A 19,984-nucleotide genomic window follows, 5' to 3' on the forward strand; every position below is an offset into this window, starting at 1 on the left:
GCACGGGACAGCAAAACACGCAGGTGTGCAGAGCGCAATGAAGGTTGCCCTGCAAAACTCGGTTAACAATTTGACCGATGCTGTGCAAACCAGACAAGATTCCAGCTCTGTCCGGACTCTAGAGAGACTTAACATACGGTAAAATGCAATACATGGTTTTACCATAAGAACAGAGCTGTGTTGCTGAGTATCCGCTGTGCTCAGCTGTGTGCAGTCAGCAGTGGTTTTACGTGTCTTCAGGGGTAGTTATTCCTCATTCTGGCACAGACAGCAGCCCTGCAGAGTCTTAAATGCAAAAGCTTTGCACCTGTGTAGCAAGAACTGAAAGCTCCACAAATATCTGGAAGTTTTTCACAAATTTTGGCAAAAGTTTTAGGAGATTTGATTGCTGTGTCACTCGAAGGAGCAATAGAATGTGAAATCAAATGTGCCAGACTGATGCTTCACAAAGTTTGGTTGCAGATGCTGTTGAATCTTATATGGAAGGTATGTGCCAGGTCCTGGTTGAGTCCATGGGTGAATAAGGAGGATAACGTGTGGGCTTCTCACGTTAGCGTGGTCACTGATGAGTGAAGGTGGTCGTGGGGTTAGAGCAGCACACCTCGCTGGGCAATGCTTGAGTTGCTCATCGTGTTGGTGTTGTATCCCATTATTTGCTTATAATTGTGCCCAGGAATCCACGTGACTCAGGCTCCGTGACTGGATTTTCTGCTCTCTGTCCTGTGGCACATCCAGAGCACACTCGTGCGGAGAATCATCCTTCAGTGGTTTTGATCTGCACCTGAGAATATCCCTGGGTGGTGAATGAGCTTGCAAGTTGACCTCCAAGGAATATCCTGCAGCTGGGGTGAGTTATTACATCTTTGTTGACTTGTAACCTCAAATCTATATCCCACTGAGTCTTGCTGCATAGTCATCATCTCTTTACCCTGGGATTATTGATTGTATTAACATGTTCACTTTGCACTTCACACAGCTAGGATACTGATTAGACTTTTACTCATGTTGCCACTTGGAAAGGTTATTTATGTGCGACTGTTTCCAACATCTTTGCCAATCTGGAAAGCAAAATGTTTTCTCTTTAATCATTTATTGAAAATCCTTATACAAAATAAGTTGCTTACTGAGATAAAATACTTGTTCAAGAGGACATCTTGCCTTCTTTTTTCATTTATTTTGGTGCATCGTTTTCAAATTAAGGAAACACCAAACCTAAATAGGTTCCATCCTCGGTTAGTTACCCAAAGGCTCGTGTTCCTGGTAAAAGATGTGACCCAATCTAGGCTTGTGGCAGAACATTTTTAGCCCTAAATGTGCTTGCAGTGTCGTGCTGTCACACATGTAAGTGTCAATAGCATTGTATGTGTACGAAACACACACTTCCATGCTTATTGCTTTACATTTTCCATATGAGTCTTCAAATGATGGAAATGAGTTCCTTTACCATGCTGATTGTTCCCCTTTCTGGGACTGTTAGCAAAGCACGGCCTTTACTGTGTAATTGTATCATGAGGATTTTGGTTTTTGTATCAGGCCTAAGAACATCTTGTGTCACGGTGCAGAAAGCTTTGGCATTAGTACTCGAGGGCCGATTCCTTCACACCAAGCTGTTTCATCAAACAGGACTTACCAGGATTTCCTCTGGACACTTTCCATAGGGACCAGTTTGGCACATGCTTCTCACCTACCACCTGTTATGACAGAGAGTGGGGGCCACCTCAGGTTGGGAAATGCTCTCTGTAGATACAAGTATCATAAAGTTGAGCCTTTACAGTTCTTGGAGAGGTTTCTACAGTGAGATACTGTCTGTTTTCCACTAATCTGGAGGCTTTTTTCTTCCCACCCCCCCAAATTGTGGAAAGAAATCTTGGGGGAGAAAGAAATAGTTTGGTTTCTTTTCAGCTAAATTCCTACCTCACCCTCTAAGTGTAAGTAAATGCACATATATTTCTTTTTCAGTACGGTATAGTTTTGGATTGAATAAGGAAAATATTTCATTTATGTGTTGACCAACTGAATTAATCATCCTTTTAAAAATAGGTGAGTGTAGTTCACAAACTTCACTGCGATTTTTGGTCTAAAAAAGTTGCAGTTTTGGCTTCTTGTTTGTTTTTCAAATAAACCTCACACACTTAGCTTGCCCAGGCATAACCGTCATCTCTTGTTTTCAACGGCAAGGCAAGATTTGTTTCAAAACCCTGTTTTGAATTCTGGGCACAGAACATTAGAACAAGGAGCTTGCTCAGCCTTGGAACGATTTATGCTGTTTGCATCCTTATTGTAGCCAAAATTTTCCATTGAAAATTCATTTCTTAAACAACTGGAACATGAATACCAGATAGTGTTTTCTGTTGGATTCATAGTGGTGGAAAAGGAGAAGACAAGGGCGTGAACCCAGAGCAGATCAAGTCTAGAATTTCTGCTTCATTTTCATACTCTGCATAACAAAATCCTTAAAGTGAGTCTCAGGAGTCAGACTCAAGGGCCTCTTGATTAAGAATTAAATTACAGGTATGATTTACTAAATTTGTGCTTGGGGAAAGAAGGATTTTGATGATGATGTGATTGGTAAACTGTGCATTTCCTCAGCAACATATTAAAATTAATGGGAATGGCATAACTGTATATGCAGAACACTTCACAAATCTCAGGAAACATGTTGTCTTGTAAACTAAGCCACATAACCCAAATTCTGTGTTTACTAAAGCAAACCCAAGGGGAGCGTAAAGCTGCCCCCACTCTGCTCAGGATGAGGTTTCTTCTGCTGTTCAAGATGATGCAGGCAGAGGAGCTCGTTTTGTAATGTTAAGGGAGATATTGGGCTATGAGGAGATAAAGCTGGAATGCCCCTCAAAATACTGCGTGACTGACTGTCATTGCAATAGGGATGAATTAGAAATTACTAACATGACTTACTGATAATGTCATGTTGAGAAGCTTCGTCACCCAGGACCAAAGAACACGACATCACACTGGAAGCAGAGCGTGGTCTTAGGGACTGAAATAATAGGCTAGAAAATACATTAGTATAAAATTCAAGTGAGTGATTAGGGGCTAGTAATAAGGATTTCATTTATAAGGTGGGTCTTGTAATTTGGAAGTGTTTGAAGAGGAGGACCAGAACAATTAATTCTGCAGTGTGTCCAGCAAATCATGGATAGTACAACCATGGTGCCTCTGGTGCTGTTGTGTGAGACTGTCTGGAATACTGTGCTCAAGTCTGGTCACCTGTATTAAAGAAAAATTAATTAATACAGGAACAGCTACAGGACATAGTACTGGGAGAATCAGGGAGCTTGACTTCTGGGCTTATTCTGCTTTGCAGAGTGGGGAGTGAGACGGGGTCATTGTCTGTGGTGTGTGAGCTGAGAAGGCTGCAGAAGGGGGCAAAAGCTGAAGTGTCATAGTACATACATTGACAAATGTAGATTTATACTTCTTTAGGAAAAGGTTTCTAGCACTTAGTGCAGTTTAGAGTAAAAGTTTTGGAACAGTTTGCTGGTAGGCGAGTCAATGGCAATGTAGGTATGTGCTTTTATCATGAGTCGTGTAGGAAGCTGTAAGACGTAGTTGTCTGTTGCAATAATTGACAGATCTCAGTGACGCAAGATAAGACTCTTCCTCTCTCTGTGTTAATAAATTGAAATGTGCTCGGCCTTGTGGAGACTTTTTAAGAAATGGGTATTTCTATTCATGTACACTTGCAAGGACGTTTGGGTTTTTTTGAAGGTGTAAATAGCTTATTTTCAGGGTGTAAAGTCAGTTGCATGTATGTTGCTTACATCACGTTTAAGCCATGCAAGAATGATATTTCTTCTTAATTCTGCTCCACAGCATTTGATACTGAGACACAGCAGCTATGGGAAATGGCAACTAAGGAGCACTAATTAAGACTCGGAGTGCTTTCAATAAACTTGTATTGCAATGAACAAATTAACTGACAAGGGAAAAAGACAATGTTGCCCTCGAGGGAATGTGCTGACACAGAGATAACTCTAAGTAGTTCAGCAGTCTTTTGATTTGGAGGAAACTATGAAATATTAGTCTGGTTCAGTAGCGTTTGCATCTGATGTGTCAGAAGGAATAACACAAAAATGTCATCACATTAGAAAACAAAAAAAAACTCCAACGACGGGAAATGCGTGCAGGAAAAGCAGCAGAAAGCTTCAGTAGGCAATTAATCTTGCAACTGCTGTGGTAGCTGGAACGCACGAGGACGACGTTGTTTGCAGTTGGTGCACAAGGAATTTGCCTTTCGCATTGCTGGGGACACAGTATGGTGAGGGGAAGTCTCAGACGTGTTCACTTTTACTACTTGTCTTAAAATACTTGTTTTTCTTGTGCAGGTGCCATCCAGAAGAATATGAGCACGTGCTGTTCTCCAGCTCTCAGGCACAGGAGATGTTGAACTGAGGGGCAGAACCAGGAGCTTGAGCTGTGCATGTGGTGAGAGCAGAAACAAAAAGCATCCAAGAATTGTTTCTTTCCAGTGTTTTGGATTGGGGCTTTATTTGGTTTAACTTTTGAAAGATGTAACATTTGCACGTTGTCAAAGAGCACATGCTTACAGTTTCAATGTCCGACTCAGTTTGGTACAGAAATGTTGTTGCAGACCTTAGCATTTCTGGTGAGTTGGTAGGGTTTTTCCTAGTGTTCGGCAAATTAGTATTATAGGTTTTTCAGTATGGGCATGTGGGTACAAATAGCGATGTGGTGTTTCCGTAAAACCCTGAAACTAAAAGTTTTGGAAGCATTGAACTTAGTGGGTGAAATGATAGATAGAAAGACCGTGACGAGCTTTTAGTAGCACCGATGGCAGCAGAACCCTTTGCTCCCTTTGGTCACTGGTTCGCTCCTGTAACACCAGCAAATCCATCTTTATTCAGAAAACACTGGAGCTGAAGAAACAGGTTTGGATCACGGGTCCATGGATTTCATCTTCATGACTTACAGTTGTTCACATTGCATTGTTTGCATCCACTTAGGGGCGTTAGGAATCCACTTGTCACCCAAGCTCCAGGCGAGCGGCTCTTACAGCAACAGAGAACTGAGCAGGTCTGGGGTGCTGGTGGGGGTCACCTGCTCTCACAGATCGAGGCTCCACTCTCTCGGTGAGTAGAGAAGAGCCTTTGTTTGCAGGGTCTGTTTAGCATCGCCCGTGAATGCTAAATCCTGTTCTTCAACAGCCAATATGAGGAAGGGGGGAAAAAGAAGCAAATGAAAGGACAGGCAGTTCACATCGTTCCTGCGCCACTTTCTGTTTTACCTTTTTTTTTTTCTACCCAAAGCCTTTAACTTGAGGTCATTTTGAGATTAATTGAAGCTAATATCTTTACTTCAAAGCTGCACAAGATCAAGCCAAATGTACATGCGTAGCAATTAAAGATTTGGCAAGGTAATCTGGATTGGCTTCTACAGCAGCAGCTTTCTGCCTGTGCTGTTCCAATTGTTCAGGCCTTTGATGTGCTTCAGAGCACAACGAGCTGGGCCCGTCTTTGAAACAAAGGAGCATTTTAGCACTGTATTCTGCACAGATTGACTGTTGTGCTATAGTTAATATTTTTAACTATCTGTAAAATTGGAAAGATTATGAATCTGTACTCTGGCTACAGGAAAATTCTGCGGATAATGAAGAAAATTGCGGGGGGCAAATTGAAAGATTTCTCTTTTGTATTGTGTAGCAGCAGTATTCCTTTAGTGCTAACAAAGATGAGGCCAATTTAGTATAAATCTTGAAAGCAACATGTGTGAGTTTATCTGGCCAGTGCTCATTACAGTTAATGGGAATCGTGGCTGGAACTTTGCAAGTGCTTTGAAAGTGCTCCTTTTATGGTGTACATTATAGATCCCCGTGTTAACTGGTTTGTTGTTATTTTTATATTGCTCCATTTGTTTTCTTGACATTAAAAAAGCCAAAACAGTAAATTAATTAAAAACTACGTGACCCCCTATAGTGTTAAATAGAGCAAAATACTCATTTTCTAAAGTAAATAAAATATTATGTATATGTAAATCAACTTGAGACACAGCATAAGTCTCTGCTGTTTTAAAGCCCTGGAATATAAGACAAGGTGCTTGTTGCACGCTGATTAAGGTGAGCTTAACCGGGAAGTCAAAATGTTGATCCAGATATGCATGTTTTAATTTTAGTCTCACTGTACTGTTACTCACCATGTGTAGTACATGCTCTATATCTCTCTTTAATCTCTGGGAAATATCTGGGTAATCTGCTGTGGGGAAAAAGGACATAATAAAAACAGGACAGGTAATGAGCATCACAGTGCACCTACACAAATTAAAGTGTAAATTGTTGGAAGCTTGGTCTTAATTAATGTTTTCATTGTTGTCCTATTAAAATATATGAATAAGCGTATACCTTATTATGGGAAGTGAGATTTCCCTCCCCACACTTGAAATCTAGATTAGAGAAAATTATATTAAATCGTTTGGAACCCAAGAATAGTAAAAGGTTTTCAGTCTGGCATGAGGTGAGATACCGTGTGTTTCAGGTGAAGAAGATGCCTTGGTTAGGAGCACATGGTTGGTGGTCTGTGCCCAGTGGGTGGGCTGCATGTGACGGTAGGTGCCTTTTGTTTGTCTCACAGCCTCATTTGGTGGGAACCATGAGAAAAATACCCTCCAAATTCTTCGCCTTGGACACAAAACACTCCTCTGAGTTTCTTCTGGTGGTCCCGAGAGTGCTGGGCATTGTGTTTTGGCTTCTTTTTGATCAGAAGTACAAGTCAGGGCTTGCACTCCTTCCTTCCCTTCAGCCGAGGCTTAATCCACAAAGGTTGTGTAGGAGTCTGGGTTTTCTTTTTAAAAAATATTTAATCTTGAGATGATTTGCTCTGAACAATACTGCAAATGAAGGTATTGTTTTCCTTAGCTTGGTTTCTGAACATCCAAGTGCAGGTGGTTTGAGGGAAATGCCAGACGTTGTCAGGACTGGCAAACTGAGAGGTTTCTGTCCCGCTGTCTCCGGTAAAAGGCAAAGTGTTCAGGCCCCTGTGCAGCAGCACCGTGAAAGCCAAAATCCAGATGGTGGCCTCAGGCCATCTCAGCTGCTGATGCCCTTTGCAGGCGTTCTGTGCTATCTGTGTTATTTTCAGGGACATGCCATGGCTTTTGCTTTGTTTTGTTTTCCCTCAGCCTTGCAAGAGATGCAAAATGGGGACCTGGAGGATTCATGCAGGTGCTCATCATCCACCTCTGCAGAAGTGCTACTGAGCTTCTCCAGAGTGGCAGAGGAGGAGCAGAGCTGAGTTCCACAGTTTGACTGGTTTATTTTTCCTTTCATCCCTATGGTTCTTTATAGGAAACCAGATTTTGACCAGTGAGAGAGAGGCAAGATACAAACGGCCGCATGGCATAAGCAGGATTCTCAAGATTTTTCAACAGAAGGTAAAGGGGAAAAAGAGCTGGTGGGAAGCTGCTTCCCACAGGGAAGTAGCATGTAGATTCAGTTGTTTGCTGAGAGCTCATACCTTTGAGTTGATTAGATTTCTGTGGCGGCAGCAGAAAGCTTTTGGGGGTTTGATTATGGTAAGAGGGTGGTTGTCCAAAGCTGTCACCTTGGAGGGAGAGAGAACATTTGGAGGGGCTGAATGTGCACGCTGTGAGCAGGTACGTGCTGCTGGAACAGCGGCTGGCGCCGAGCTTTGCCGAAGGAAACCAGCTTTGGTGGCTCAGCTTTCCACTCGCAGTTGCCAGAGGGAGGGAGATGAGAGAAATGGACTCTAACAGCAGAAAATCTGATTTATTAAAAGAAAAATACAATCCTGGGGAACTGGCAGTATTAAATGTAGTTAGCCTTTTTGCTTGGAGGTTAAAATGTGACATACAAGAGAAAAGCAGGGCAAAGGCAAAACAAAGATGTTGCAGTTTCCAGGTTCTGTGTTTTGCATGCAATTACAAAATGTAGCAGCATCCCATATGTATTGTGAACAGTCCTGTACTGTGATGAAACCCTGAGGTCTCACTGGCAAGAGCAAGTTGTCCTAGCAAAGTCTTTTGTTCAGCCTACACAGTAGAAAGCATCTTACTAGGAACAGTGAGAAACAAACCCCTGTGGAAAGAGCCACTGGAGCTCCCTTCCCTTTGAAAAGCTACAAGGAAATTTCGTCCAGATTGTCAGATACGTCCCACAGGTTTTGCTGCCAGTGTGGTGCTCCCATCCGAAGCCTGTACATAGCTGGTACTTTCAGTGGATTTCAGATTATTGTGATGAGTAATCTGATTAGAGAGGAGGCCTCTGAGTGTGTAGAACAATCCTGTGGCTTGAAGGATAAGAGAACAGCTGTGTGGGGATCTGGTAGAGGTCAGTAAAGTCTCTTTTAGGAAGATTGGCTCTGAATGATAATGTGATAGTATTGATAATTTCAGGTGAAAAGAGTTTTAAAACACATAGCGGGTTCATCTTTCCAACATCAATACTGGAAGTAATGCCTCTTTAATTTTTTTTGGGGACACAACCAACATTACAGATGAATCTCAGGTCCTGGTCCGTGTGCATTTGATCACCTTTATGGTTTTTATGTACATGAACCATTCACAAAGACAATGGCTTCAGTTAGAGCTGAGTGTAGGCGCTTGTATGACCTAACAACACACCCTGTGTGGGAGACAAAGAGTTCAAAGTAACATTCCTGCCCCTGTTAAAGACATTTCTGCACTATGGTCAGTAGAATTAGGCTGGAGTCCAGTTTGTGAAGTGCCCCAGACCTGAAGTGATGGTTGGTTTGTGTAGGACGGGTCTGAGACCCACAAGGGCTGTGTGGTGGGACTGATACCACCTCGGGAATCCAAAGACTGAAGAATGTTTATATGTTCCTGTGGTAACCTTTAGTTTGGCGCTAACCAGCGAGGTGTTTTCAAGTGAAACAAAGATTTGTTTTGTTACAAGTTGTTTTTTCCCTTGATGGCATTTCATCTCTTATATTTTAATCCAAAATATTCTTGGTGGAAATATCAAGCACATCTGAGCTGTGCAGTACACTACATAGGGCAGAATGTTAAGCATAATTTTGGTCAAAATTTATGTTGGAAATGCAATTTTTAAAGCAAGATTGCTGTTACAGACACTGAATGCCTCATATTGGACTGGTAAAGAGTACGGATATGTAACCAGGACCAAGACTCCCTCAAACCTCTCGGATTCTGTGTGGCACAGGGAGCCATGTGGATGGAGAGTTAATATGTGACCCACCTTATGCCCTTCCTGAAAAAATTCACCTGAATTGATTTTTTTGATGTAATGTAGTTACTGCTAGAGGTCTTTGCATTTTTCTCAAAGCCAATTAAATGCACAGTAAAATCCTTTGACCCCTCTAGTCTTTGTGCCAGGATGTAGTGACCTTTAATGCTTGTTTTTGCTGACTTGTGTTTTGTGGCCCTGTGAGCTCTGTCCTGTCACAGACACTAAGGAGCTAAACAGAATTCCAGTTCCCACTCTGATTCACTGTCTGTGTACGTCAGCAGACTGATAAAAGCTGAGGAGTATTCCAATCAGCTCCAATGTTGAGGTAAGAGCATTGTACTAACAGACACGATACATTCTGTTTCTTTAAAGCTAAAGGTAAATTATTATTTTCCATGGAACCCCCCCCTTTCTCATACTTTGCTTGAAATAATGTCTTAAGCTTGAAATTAGGTTTGTCATAAGAGTTGTTGATGAAAATTATGTTGTGACTTCATCTTCAAGCAAACTAAACAAAAGGCATCAAGGTTGAAAAGCATTGCTATGGTTACCTTATTTAAAGGCGGTTGTTAATAAAGGAGAGAAAAGTGGAGCTGAGAGAGGCAGTAATTGCAAAAGCATAGAAAAGGTTAGGCTGGTATTTTTTCATCAAAACTTAATGTGAACTTCATGCTATGTTCATTAAATATCTGTTTTAAGGTTGCCATCTTAACTCAAAGGATAGAGCTCGGAGAAATCAAGCTTAACAAGAAGCTTAGGCTTTAAAAAAGGACAGTATTCATGGTTTGAATTCCTGGGCTTAGTGCTCTGGATGGAGTCCAGTGAAGCTGTAGAATCAGAAGTTTTCTCCCTTCTTTAGTGTTTCGAGAAGAGAGAGTTGGGTTTAAAATGGTTGCAATATGCCTTTTAAAACCACATATGTTCTGATTTTGCTTCTCTGTTCTTTGCCATGGTGCGTTACGTATTCACATGGGACCAGAGCCCTAGAAGCAGGAATTGGAGCTTGAACTGCTAGCGTGATTTAAAACCCAAGCTTAAATATTTTAATGGAAGTCAGCTAACGTATAGCTTCGAATCCCAGGGTAGAACGTGGGCGTTTTGAAAATCATAAATCTGCCCACACTGTCCCCAGAATGGGGAGATATCCGTGCACTGGTGCTGCGTTCCTGGTGACAGCAACTGGCTTTGCCTGCGCAAACATCCCGCTTCAAATCTGCATCAAATGTTGTCTGGTTACTTCCCTTCTGGGGTAATATTTTTGAGTTCAGAGGAATTAGACCAAAGCTGACTGATGGCCTCCATTTATGCGAAAAAGGGCTTGTTTACTTTGAAAATATGGGTTAACTGAATATCAGCTTTCATATTAGCCTACTTTAGCACTTAAAAGAGATGTTTTTCAATTAAAATGAAAAGATAGTACATAGCAAAGGTTACAGAAACATGTTCTTTAAAAATTAAGCTAAATTAGAAATGACATTTCCTCTTCTAATATTGATGTTGTAGCTGAGAGTTAAGCTATAAAAGGAGTCAATTAAATTCTCTGCAGCTTTGCTGCAAAATCCAAATTTAAACTACACAATAAAGCAATCATAGTAATGCTGGCAGTTTCAGACGACTTAATTCTAGAACTAAACTGGGGCAAAAGCATTAATCCAAACCCTCATCTGTCTGTCTAATAAATTCCTATGATGTCAAGATTTCAAGATAAACACGTCACAGGTTCCATACTGTTGCCAGGTTTCTGACACCAAAAAGGCTCTGAAGGGCTTTTAGCAAACTCTAGTGCTTCTTGGTATTAAAAACAAGCACATCAAAGAGCTGCACCCCTTTGCCACAAGGTGTATCTGGTGCATCACAAACGCTTCTACTGGTGCTGCTACCTTGTCTCTGAATAACCTACATCGCAGGGTATTTTGTGTATCACCCTGTGCAAAGAGAAATCAGGGAGCACTGTCTCTGCTTTTAGACTTTTCCGGGGATGAAAGATTGCTGAATACTGATTTTTTTTTTAAGTCGTTTATTTGAACATATTGACTTAACAGATGTAGATTGGATCCTAAGCTTTTGGATGTAGGTCCTGGAGTTTTTAAAAGCGTGGCCCCAACCAGGCAGGGAGTGGAACAGGGTAAGCTGTCTCTCTTGCTCACATCCTATTGCTGAGGTTGGCTGCGAGAAATAGGAGCAGAGGAGGCTCTGGCCACCTTCTTGGGCTGTAGCTAAAACAAGTTCTCTGACTTGAGAGCACAAATCCTGATGTTCAGTGGGATTTGAGCTCCCTACGTGCATTAAAGGTCTGGAGAAATCCCTCATCTCCTGTGTTTTGCAGACACCTCGAGCAGCGGTATTGCGGTGTCGCTGTAGGTTGGATCAGCATAGTAGAGCATAATTTTATTAGTCTTTCAATTTGCAGAAAAGTAGTGGAAGCTCTCCTAGCTGAGCGTGAGGATGTACAGAGTCGGTTTGGGTTGTTCTTAGGCCTTGTGGTCATGGGAGCCAAAAGAGCCTCAAAGAGAAAACCACACATAAGCAAAATGTTTTTTTTCTGGTTTCTCTCCAACAGTTGCTGTCAGACTTAATTCTAAGGCTCATCTGTAATCTTGACTCTTGGAGCTTGCTCAGAAACTGCATTTTATAGCTTAATATTTACCACTTGTGTATTTAATGAAGATTTTTAAAGTACTATACTGAAGATTACCCTGCTCGAAAATGGTTAAAAACTGCAGAGAACTATCTTGCCATGTATGAGCATATATTAAATATCTCTTGTGTACTCTGTGGCACTATTTTGTAAGCAGTCTGTGTGTCTCCTCCACTCATCTCCACAGTAGCCAAGACCCATCTCTTTGCCTCACACCGTTCAGACCTTGGAGGAAGAAGTGGCCCTTGTCCTGAAGAATTTAAAGTCTCTGAAAAATGCTGAGGAAAGAGAAAAATGGTGTTAATTTCAAGCTTCATTAGAAGCAAAAGGACAGATATTTGTATCTATCTTCTGTGCGATAGTTTGGACCATTTGATATTTTGTTTTAGTGTGGTGCTTAAATATTGGAATGAGGAGTGCTTGAGAGGTCAAAGAGGAAATGAGGAGTGAGTGCTTGTTCGATAGACATTGACAACAATCTCACAGTAAACCCTTAAGAAAAGAATAAATTCTATTGCAGTAGCACCAACAGTACATTTGAGGGATGCTCCTCCCTCCTCTGGCCACTTTCTGCTCAGAATGGGTCGGTTCTGGCACTGCTGGTATGCTGAGTGGCACCTTTCCTCATTCAGCACAAGTGTGAGTGGAACGGGAGGAGCAGGACCTGGCCTCTGACAGCACTGGGCTGAGGATCCCGACACCGCAGATTTCATTTTCTTACGGGATGTTTGGTTTATATAGTGTTTGTCTCCAGCAGCTTGACTTCCACTGTATGTGTGTTTAATGCAGTTCTGATTCTCATTCTAGCAGTTTTCTAAATTACATCATGAGCTAAAGGGGAATATTTAAGAACAGGACTAAGATGGTTTCTGCTGCTTTGTGCTGTTTTGAACACCAGCTGTGCAGTGAAGAATGGAACTGTCCCGGACAAGAGTGCATTAGTTTAAATACAAGCATTTAACATGTTTGTGCTGGTGACCTGACCTGTGATGTCAGCTGAAGGGGCTTTGCCCTGGGGGCACCCAAGCCCTGTTGTTAAGTGCTGCGGTTGTGCTGTGCCTGGGACAGCTGAACTGCTATTCCTAGCAGAGGATTTGGTTCCAGTGAAACTAGTATTTACCGAAGCTGAAAGTTAATCTGATCCTATTTGTAGCTGGCATTCATATAAATCATTTGGACAACTTTGTGCAAGGCCTGCTCTTTATTCTGGATTTATCCAGTGCCTACCTCAACATAATCCTGATCCCTACCTGCCGTCTACTGATGTTCGTGCGTGACAGTGTTTAATCCTGGTGATGGCCCTGACACGTTTCATGTGTGTACGAGGCAGATCAGGCATTTAGCACTGTTACCGTGAACATCTGTGCTGGCAGAGTGGTATCAACCAGCAGTAAGAGGTGTTTACCTGGGGAAATACAAGTACTTGGTGAACACGCATGGGGAGAACAACAGACCAGCCAAGTAGAACACAGGCAGGGAAAAGAAACAGTAATTTATGCTGTACTGGAGATGTATAATGCAGGTGTATACAGACTTAATTAATGTTTCCAAATAATAGGTTTAGGTGAATTTTTTTCTCTTGCATAGAATCTAAAATTCTAACACAGGTATATAAATTCAGTCTTTCCTGATGTAAAGGGTGTTATAAATAAAAGCATATTTAACCGTAAAATGTTTTGCAAAAGTGAGTGAATAGGATGATTTTTGGTTTGTGTCTAAAAAACCAAAGACAAACAGAAATACACATACATTTCTGTCGTGCTGTGCGATACGAGCATGGACGTCTCAGGCAGTTCTCGGCTGGAGCCTCGTGCCAGGAGCAATTGCTCCACAAAAGGCCGTTGCGATTTCAGCGACCAAGGCTGCTACGAGGTGCTGACAGATTTGTGGCGATGCTGTCAGGGCGCTGCTGGATGCAGTTTTAGGTAAAATCACCTCCAACAAGCTCTTGTTTTCTCCCCGTTTTGCTGCCCATGACTGTCCAGTTGGGCAGCTTCTCTGTGCGTCCCCTTTGTCACCTCATGCAGCGAGGCTCCCACCTGGGCGCCCTGCTGCTGGGAGGCGTTGCTGCTGCTGTGCTGTGCAGGAAGAGTGACCCCGGGAGCGTTGGGCACCCCGATGCAGGAGCATCCCTGTAGGTGACGGAGCTGAGGGCAGCAGGGTGCGGGGCTGCGGTGTTTTCATGTGGTACAAGGGCAGCCAGAACCACGCATCCAGATTTTGGAAAGTTCCACCCCGTCATTTTATTTCCAATCTCTTGTTTTCTCATGTGTGAAATTGCGATAGTGATGTGATGCTTACCTCACTCAGAAACTGCTTTCATTTTCGTAGATGAAAATTCTTTTATAGGACCAATGTATTTTATTTTTTCTGGAAAATCATAACCATGAAATGTTACTTTTTTCTGCTGCTGGCTTCAATCTCATGGGCTTTGCTCAACAAGAATTGCCCTTGCTTCTCCATATGAAATAAACAGCACTTCAAGTCACATTGTCTATTTGAATTTTAGAGTTAAATCTTGCCATAACAACATCATGGTAAAACATGTGATGTTTTGAAAATGTAAAAATGGCAAGCTTTACATTTACTTTTAGCTCTCAAATTTTGCAATATACAGAGAACTAGAGATAGTAGCTGTATTTTCCAAGGAAGATGAGCTATTAAATTATTTTTAAGAAAATAATGTTAATAAAATCTGATTTCTTGAAAAAAGTATTTGGAGAACGCTGTACACAGTGACTCTGATTTCCCAATAAAGAGGATTTATTTTCCTCTCTTCTTTTTTCCCGTTGGTTTTAACCTACCTGAGGATGTTCTGTGACAGAGACAGCCATAACGGTACCAGACATTATAGTCTATTGTGTTAATAATGCGTGAATCAAAGCATCCCCCAGCAAGCTCTTAACGTGATGGATGGTCTCGGCGATGTGCGGTTAGAGCGTGGCCAAACAGACCTGGACACACAGACCAGCGCGGTCCGGAAGGGCTGGTGTTGTCAATGAGCCGCTGATGTTGGACATGGATCTGGTGGGAGGCACAGAGGCTGCGAACAGCAGCTCAAGCTCTGTCAGGTGCCAGAGCTGCCTGGTACAGATGGAGAACTAGCAAGAAAAGCATGTGGTGCATGGGATGAACTGAAGAGAAGGTTGTGAGGAACTTCCAAGGAGGATGAGGGCGCTCCTCGGATTGCCAGGGATGAGGACTGGGAGACTAAAATGCTTAGAATCCTCCTGACGAAGAAAAGCATAAATTTCAACATTAAAAATACATGCTTTTTATCTTGCATGTGTTACAGAATCTCTTGTGATATGGTGTTTTTTTATTATACTTGAGCAGCTCCAAGCCGTCTTGGATTAGGCCTGTATCACAACAGGAATACACAGGAGGCTGTGTTTTGTCTTGCTATGACACCAGCTACTATTGTTTTTGATCTGCAGCCTCTGAAGAGGGATACTGCATCTTCTACGGAAGGTGTTATGAGTGCAGATTAGTTAGACAAGTGCTGGAGTGAATGCATAAGTAGTGATTTTGCATAATGAGGTACGTGAAATCCCAGTGGAGGTTGTTAAAACAGACAGACAGCCTGTGGTAAACAACAAGGAAGGTAGGCTTTGAAAACAGATGGCTTTGAAAACCTGGCAAATGACTGCTCCATACTTAAAAATCAGTTTTGTTAGTGGAAAATATCTTATTTAAAAAAAAACAAAACCAAACCTGAGAAAGCTTAGGCTGCATATTTTCATAAACCTGTATGTATTAATAGAGTTCTGTGGGTAACCATGTGTCATCTGTCTGTCCTGCTGTACGTGTGTCTGAATGATGGAGTCGGTGGGCCGAGTACCCTGTAACGTTCTGCTGTGATTCATCAGGCTTCGTCGTGCAGCTCCTCCTATCTGGCAGCTGTGACAGTCTTCAGTATCACTTTGACACTCTCTAGGTCTGTACTTTTCGTTGGGAAATTAATCTTGCAATCAGTGGGTTAATCAATCTTGAAAGATAGAGTCTAGGAGTGAAATGGGAATACAGAGAAGCTCATTGCCATCTGAGTTGCTACCCAGCTAAGGTTAGTGCTGGCCAGAAGATGAGATTCTGTGCTGGAGCTGTAAAGTGTACCTGTGTTCCATATCTTTTGTGCCTTTGGCATGAGCAGTAGGACACACGAGGCTGGGCCCAAGCTCTGCTTCTTTTGATCTGTACTGAGTTAAGTGACTTGGGAAGGTGCTGGGGAGCAGAGAGCCAAACAGCCATCTCTACTGTAACTTGTCAAGGGTTTGCACTCTACGCTCTCCTGCAAAATAGCTGCAACATAAATTTGTACAGTATTAAGTCCAGATGCAATAGTTATTGCAGTATTTGCAGAGGCCCAGCTCGGGGGACTCGCTCTGAGTGCTGACACTGACGCGCTCGTTTATAGCAACTGCTGGAGACCTTCCCCCGTGGTCTGAATGGAGAATATGAGATGATACCATTGACCTGGTTGGTTTTTTCCTTGAAGTTTGTTTGAATCCTGGACTTTGTCTGGGTTTTGACTTTTTGCTGAATCTGCAGACAGAGAGCACTGAGCGAGCAGCAGCTGCTAAGTCTGGCAGGACAGGAAACTGGTTTTGTTTTCTGCTTGGAAACAAACCTTTGCTACACAGGGCTCGATCAGAGCTCAGAGTTTCTGCCGTGTCTGTAGTGAGCTGGATGTTTTCTCTCCCGTTGGGTATTTGTACCCATCACTGAGGCTCTTCTAGAGCTCTGCTGGGCTACACAATGCTCACCATCACGTTTAACAGCTCATTTTTTTCCAGAGAGTCCTGCCCTTCATAAAGTGTTGAGAGTAGCAGTCTCAGATAAATTTTCCAAAAGCACTTCAGTTAATGTACTAAAAACATGCAAGTTTTGATTATTTTTGTACCTAGATAAGACTCTCACCCCAAACGTCTCAAGATCCATTGTTTTCTGTGCTGCAACAACGTTGTTACAAATGTCTGTCCAAGATGTATGAAGTTGTTATGGTCTAAATGAGAAGGACCAGCACTGTCCTCTCATTAACAGGTCAAGAAAAAGTCAGACATCCCTGTGCTGGAATATTCACCTGATTTTTTTCATTTGGTTTTTGAACTGCAGGGAACCAGGTTATTTTATGTGACACTCCACTAGCTCTGTGAGAATGAAAACCAAGAGCATTTCTCAGCTGTGGGATTCCTGTTAGGAATGTTGGTTACACAGGAGGGCAGTAGCGCACTGCAGAGCTAGTGGAGTTCGTCCTGCCCGGGATGATTTATGGGTGTGCAATATACAGCGGGATATTTAGTATTCGTTAGCTGGCTGTGTGTTTGACTGATATTGGCAAGAAGTATTAACTTACATCCAAGTTTGTCTTGAATAGTAAGTGATGAGCTGAGAGAAGTTTGTGTTTGCTGTCTTAAAATGATCTGTGAATCTTTATCCTTCGAAGTTCCAACTTTGACACGTGGCCACTTTCATCTGTTTAAATGTTGCAGGTGCTATTGGAAGCCAAAAGTGAGAAGACTTGAGAACAACATAAAACCATTTTTCTTGTCCCTTGGAATCAGTACTTGTATTAAATTGCCCTGTCTCATCTGAGCTATTTTTTAAGCTGATTTGAATATATTTTCTGTGATACAGTTAGTGGAAAAGTTGCTGTACATTTTTAAGGGGTAATTGCGTGCTAGAGTGCTTTGCTGGATCCAGGCCAGAGCCAGCATCTTGCAGAATAGAGCCCACGACAACTCATTTAGTCCCCAAAATCTCAGTTTTCTTCACAAACTCCAGTAAACACAGTCTCTGGTAGCCCGCGAGCACCGCGGCGGCCCAGCTTTCCAGATGGCAAAGCGCTTGGTTAAATGAGTCGCCCAAGGGAGCTGGGAGATGAGTGAGGCCGGGCAGATGCGGGAGGCGGACGCTAGGGAGGATTTTGTTGGCTGGGTTTATTACATGTTTGTTATATTTCTGCTGCTGCCGGCGTGGTGTGACTGGGACGTAATTGCCCGAGTCCGTCTGTTCTGCGAGGTGTTTTCTAAGTGTGTGTCTAGAACTCGGGGGAGTGAGACGAGGGGCTCTTGTTGCTCCTTAGTGGGGGACGTTTGAGTGACACCGACTGCCAGGGGTGACAAGTTACAGAGGGGTAGAGCTGATATTTTTGTGCCCTCAGTCACCCTTGAATCTCAACATACGAAAGGCAATAATGGAAAAAAGAACAAAAGCAAGAAAATGAACAAACAAAACCACTGAGTAACACCTTTTGTTATCCTTGCTTTTGCAATTTATGGTGTTATTAGTGACTCTAGTCAGGAACTCACCTGAAACAATTATCTGGGGACGTCCTAATAGTATTCTCTCGTAACACAGGGAGTTACACCGGATATTATTTTAAGGTAATACATTCTATGTATTAATCATTGGTTGTTATTGACTTGGTGACACATTGCTGTTGGCAAAATGAACTGTGATATAATTAGGAGCAAATAATACCCAGGCATGCTGTGCTAATTATTTTTATGTGAACCCAATTCATTGCTAATATAAATAGCAATATTAATCACAGCACGTATCAATATTTATGCAACATGCTTCCATTTAAGTGCAGCTGTAGACAGCAATGCTCATACACACACTGAAGAAGGAGGTGTGCATGGAGTCGGTCTTAATCACACCGTTATTTGTTGTGTCCATTGTATGACCCAAGGCAAAATGTTTTGTGGTTATAGCAAAGAACTGCAGGCCCTACTCCAGGCATTCCATATAACAGACTGAACTGCATGTGGAAGAAATTTGTATTTAGACCTGTTCGTTTTCCCTCTTCCCATTTCTAAGCACAGATGCTATTGGCACCTCTTGGCCTGCAGCTCCCATACCGGGTGGTGCTGGGCACAGCAGGTGTCTCGAGAGGACCCGGTGTAGGAACAACACGCACGTTCTGCTCCATTTCTGTGGAAAATTCCCTGCAGATTAAGCTGATTTGGGTGAGTCAGTGTCATCTTTCTGTCTCATCTTTAAAAGACGGCTGTAATATAAGCAAATGAGTGTGGCAAATGGAAAACTCAACTGCCACAGCTGTTTTTTCATGCTGTAAAACAAACCCAGGAGGGTCTGTGTTTGGGTTGCCCGGGTCTGAGCACGTGGAATTGAGGCGCTTGGCTTGTTCCAGTGGCTCCTGCTACTGAACACTTTTCCCAGCATCTGGCTTGGAGTGAGTGTCACGGATTGTTTCTGGTTCAGCCTGATGCTGATCGTGCCCCTGCTCTGGAAGCAGCAGCGCTGGAGATTGGCACGTGGTCCTGACCCCGGGCAGGATGCGCAGCGCAAGCTGCAGAGGCGCACTCAATAAATTAGACGATGATGTATGGCATAGTACATCACATTCTTGAAGGCAAGGCATATATACTCACCAGATAATGTGGAGCATGTGAAGTATTGAATATATCAAGGAAAGATTAATCTTTGTCTGGGAGTAACCCTGCACATTTTCTATCTAGCTGAACCAATGCTGTATAATTTAAAATGTGGGGTGAGAGTGTGTGTGTTTCTGTATTTGGCCATGGGAGGAATATGTGTGTTTCGTGTTAGAGGGTGTCATGGTACACTTTTACTTTTAATATTAAAATATTTCCCTCCATTATTTTGCAGAAGAAAATGTTCTCTTTTCATCTAAGGCCCTTTTCCTAAATGAGGAACAGTCCCTTGTGTCAAATGCTGCATAAACTTGGAAGGGCCGCTGTGTTCTGTCCCAACAAGGCTCGCAGACATGTGAGTTTCATTCTTTCAGATGTAACCAGAGGAAGCAGTGGCAGCGCGTGTGTCATTAGTGTGGCCTCAACATCAACCCAAACGTCAAAGAACAGGAACTGACAGAAGAACTGATGGGTGGGGATTTGGCAAGTATCTGCTAAAGAATTATTCATTATTGTGTGAAGTTACGTGTGGCTGAAAGGTTAGCAAAAAATTCCAATGTGTTGTGTTTATGTTTAAAGCCTGATATTTTGTGTAGTTAAAATTGCTGCAACTCTTTTCACCTCGACAATTTGCATCTGCTCTATTAACATGAAAATTTAAAGCCTTGGTACAATGTATGAAATCATGATTAATTTACGGCATTTATCTTGGTTTACTAATCATTCTGGTTTTAGCTGATAATTTTG

General features: G+C 42.4%; 1 long non-coding RNA gene across 1 annotated transcript; it reads left to right on the forward strand.

Moving 5' to 3' along the window:
• Positions 1-677: 677 nt before the first annotated feature.
• LOC139829479 (uncharacterized) lies at positions 678-19,720 on the forward strand. The gene is made up of 3 exons (XR_011741955.1): positions 678-847; positions 4,347-4,446; positions 19,612-19,720. It is a non-coding gene; the product is annotated as an uncharacterized lncRNA (long non-coding RNA).
• The last annotated feature ends 264 nt before the right edge of the window (positions 19,721-19,984 follow it).

The sequence above is a fragment of the Patagioenas fasciata genome, chromosome 19 (genome assembly GCF_037038585.1).
Source record: "Patagioenas fasciata isolate bPatFas1 chromosome 19, bPatFas1.hap1, whole genome shotgun sequence".
NCBI classification, from domain to species: domain Eukaryota; kingdom Metazoa; phylum Chordata; class Aves; order Columbiformes; family Columbidae; genus Patagioenas; species Patagioenas fasciata.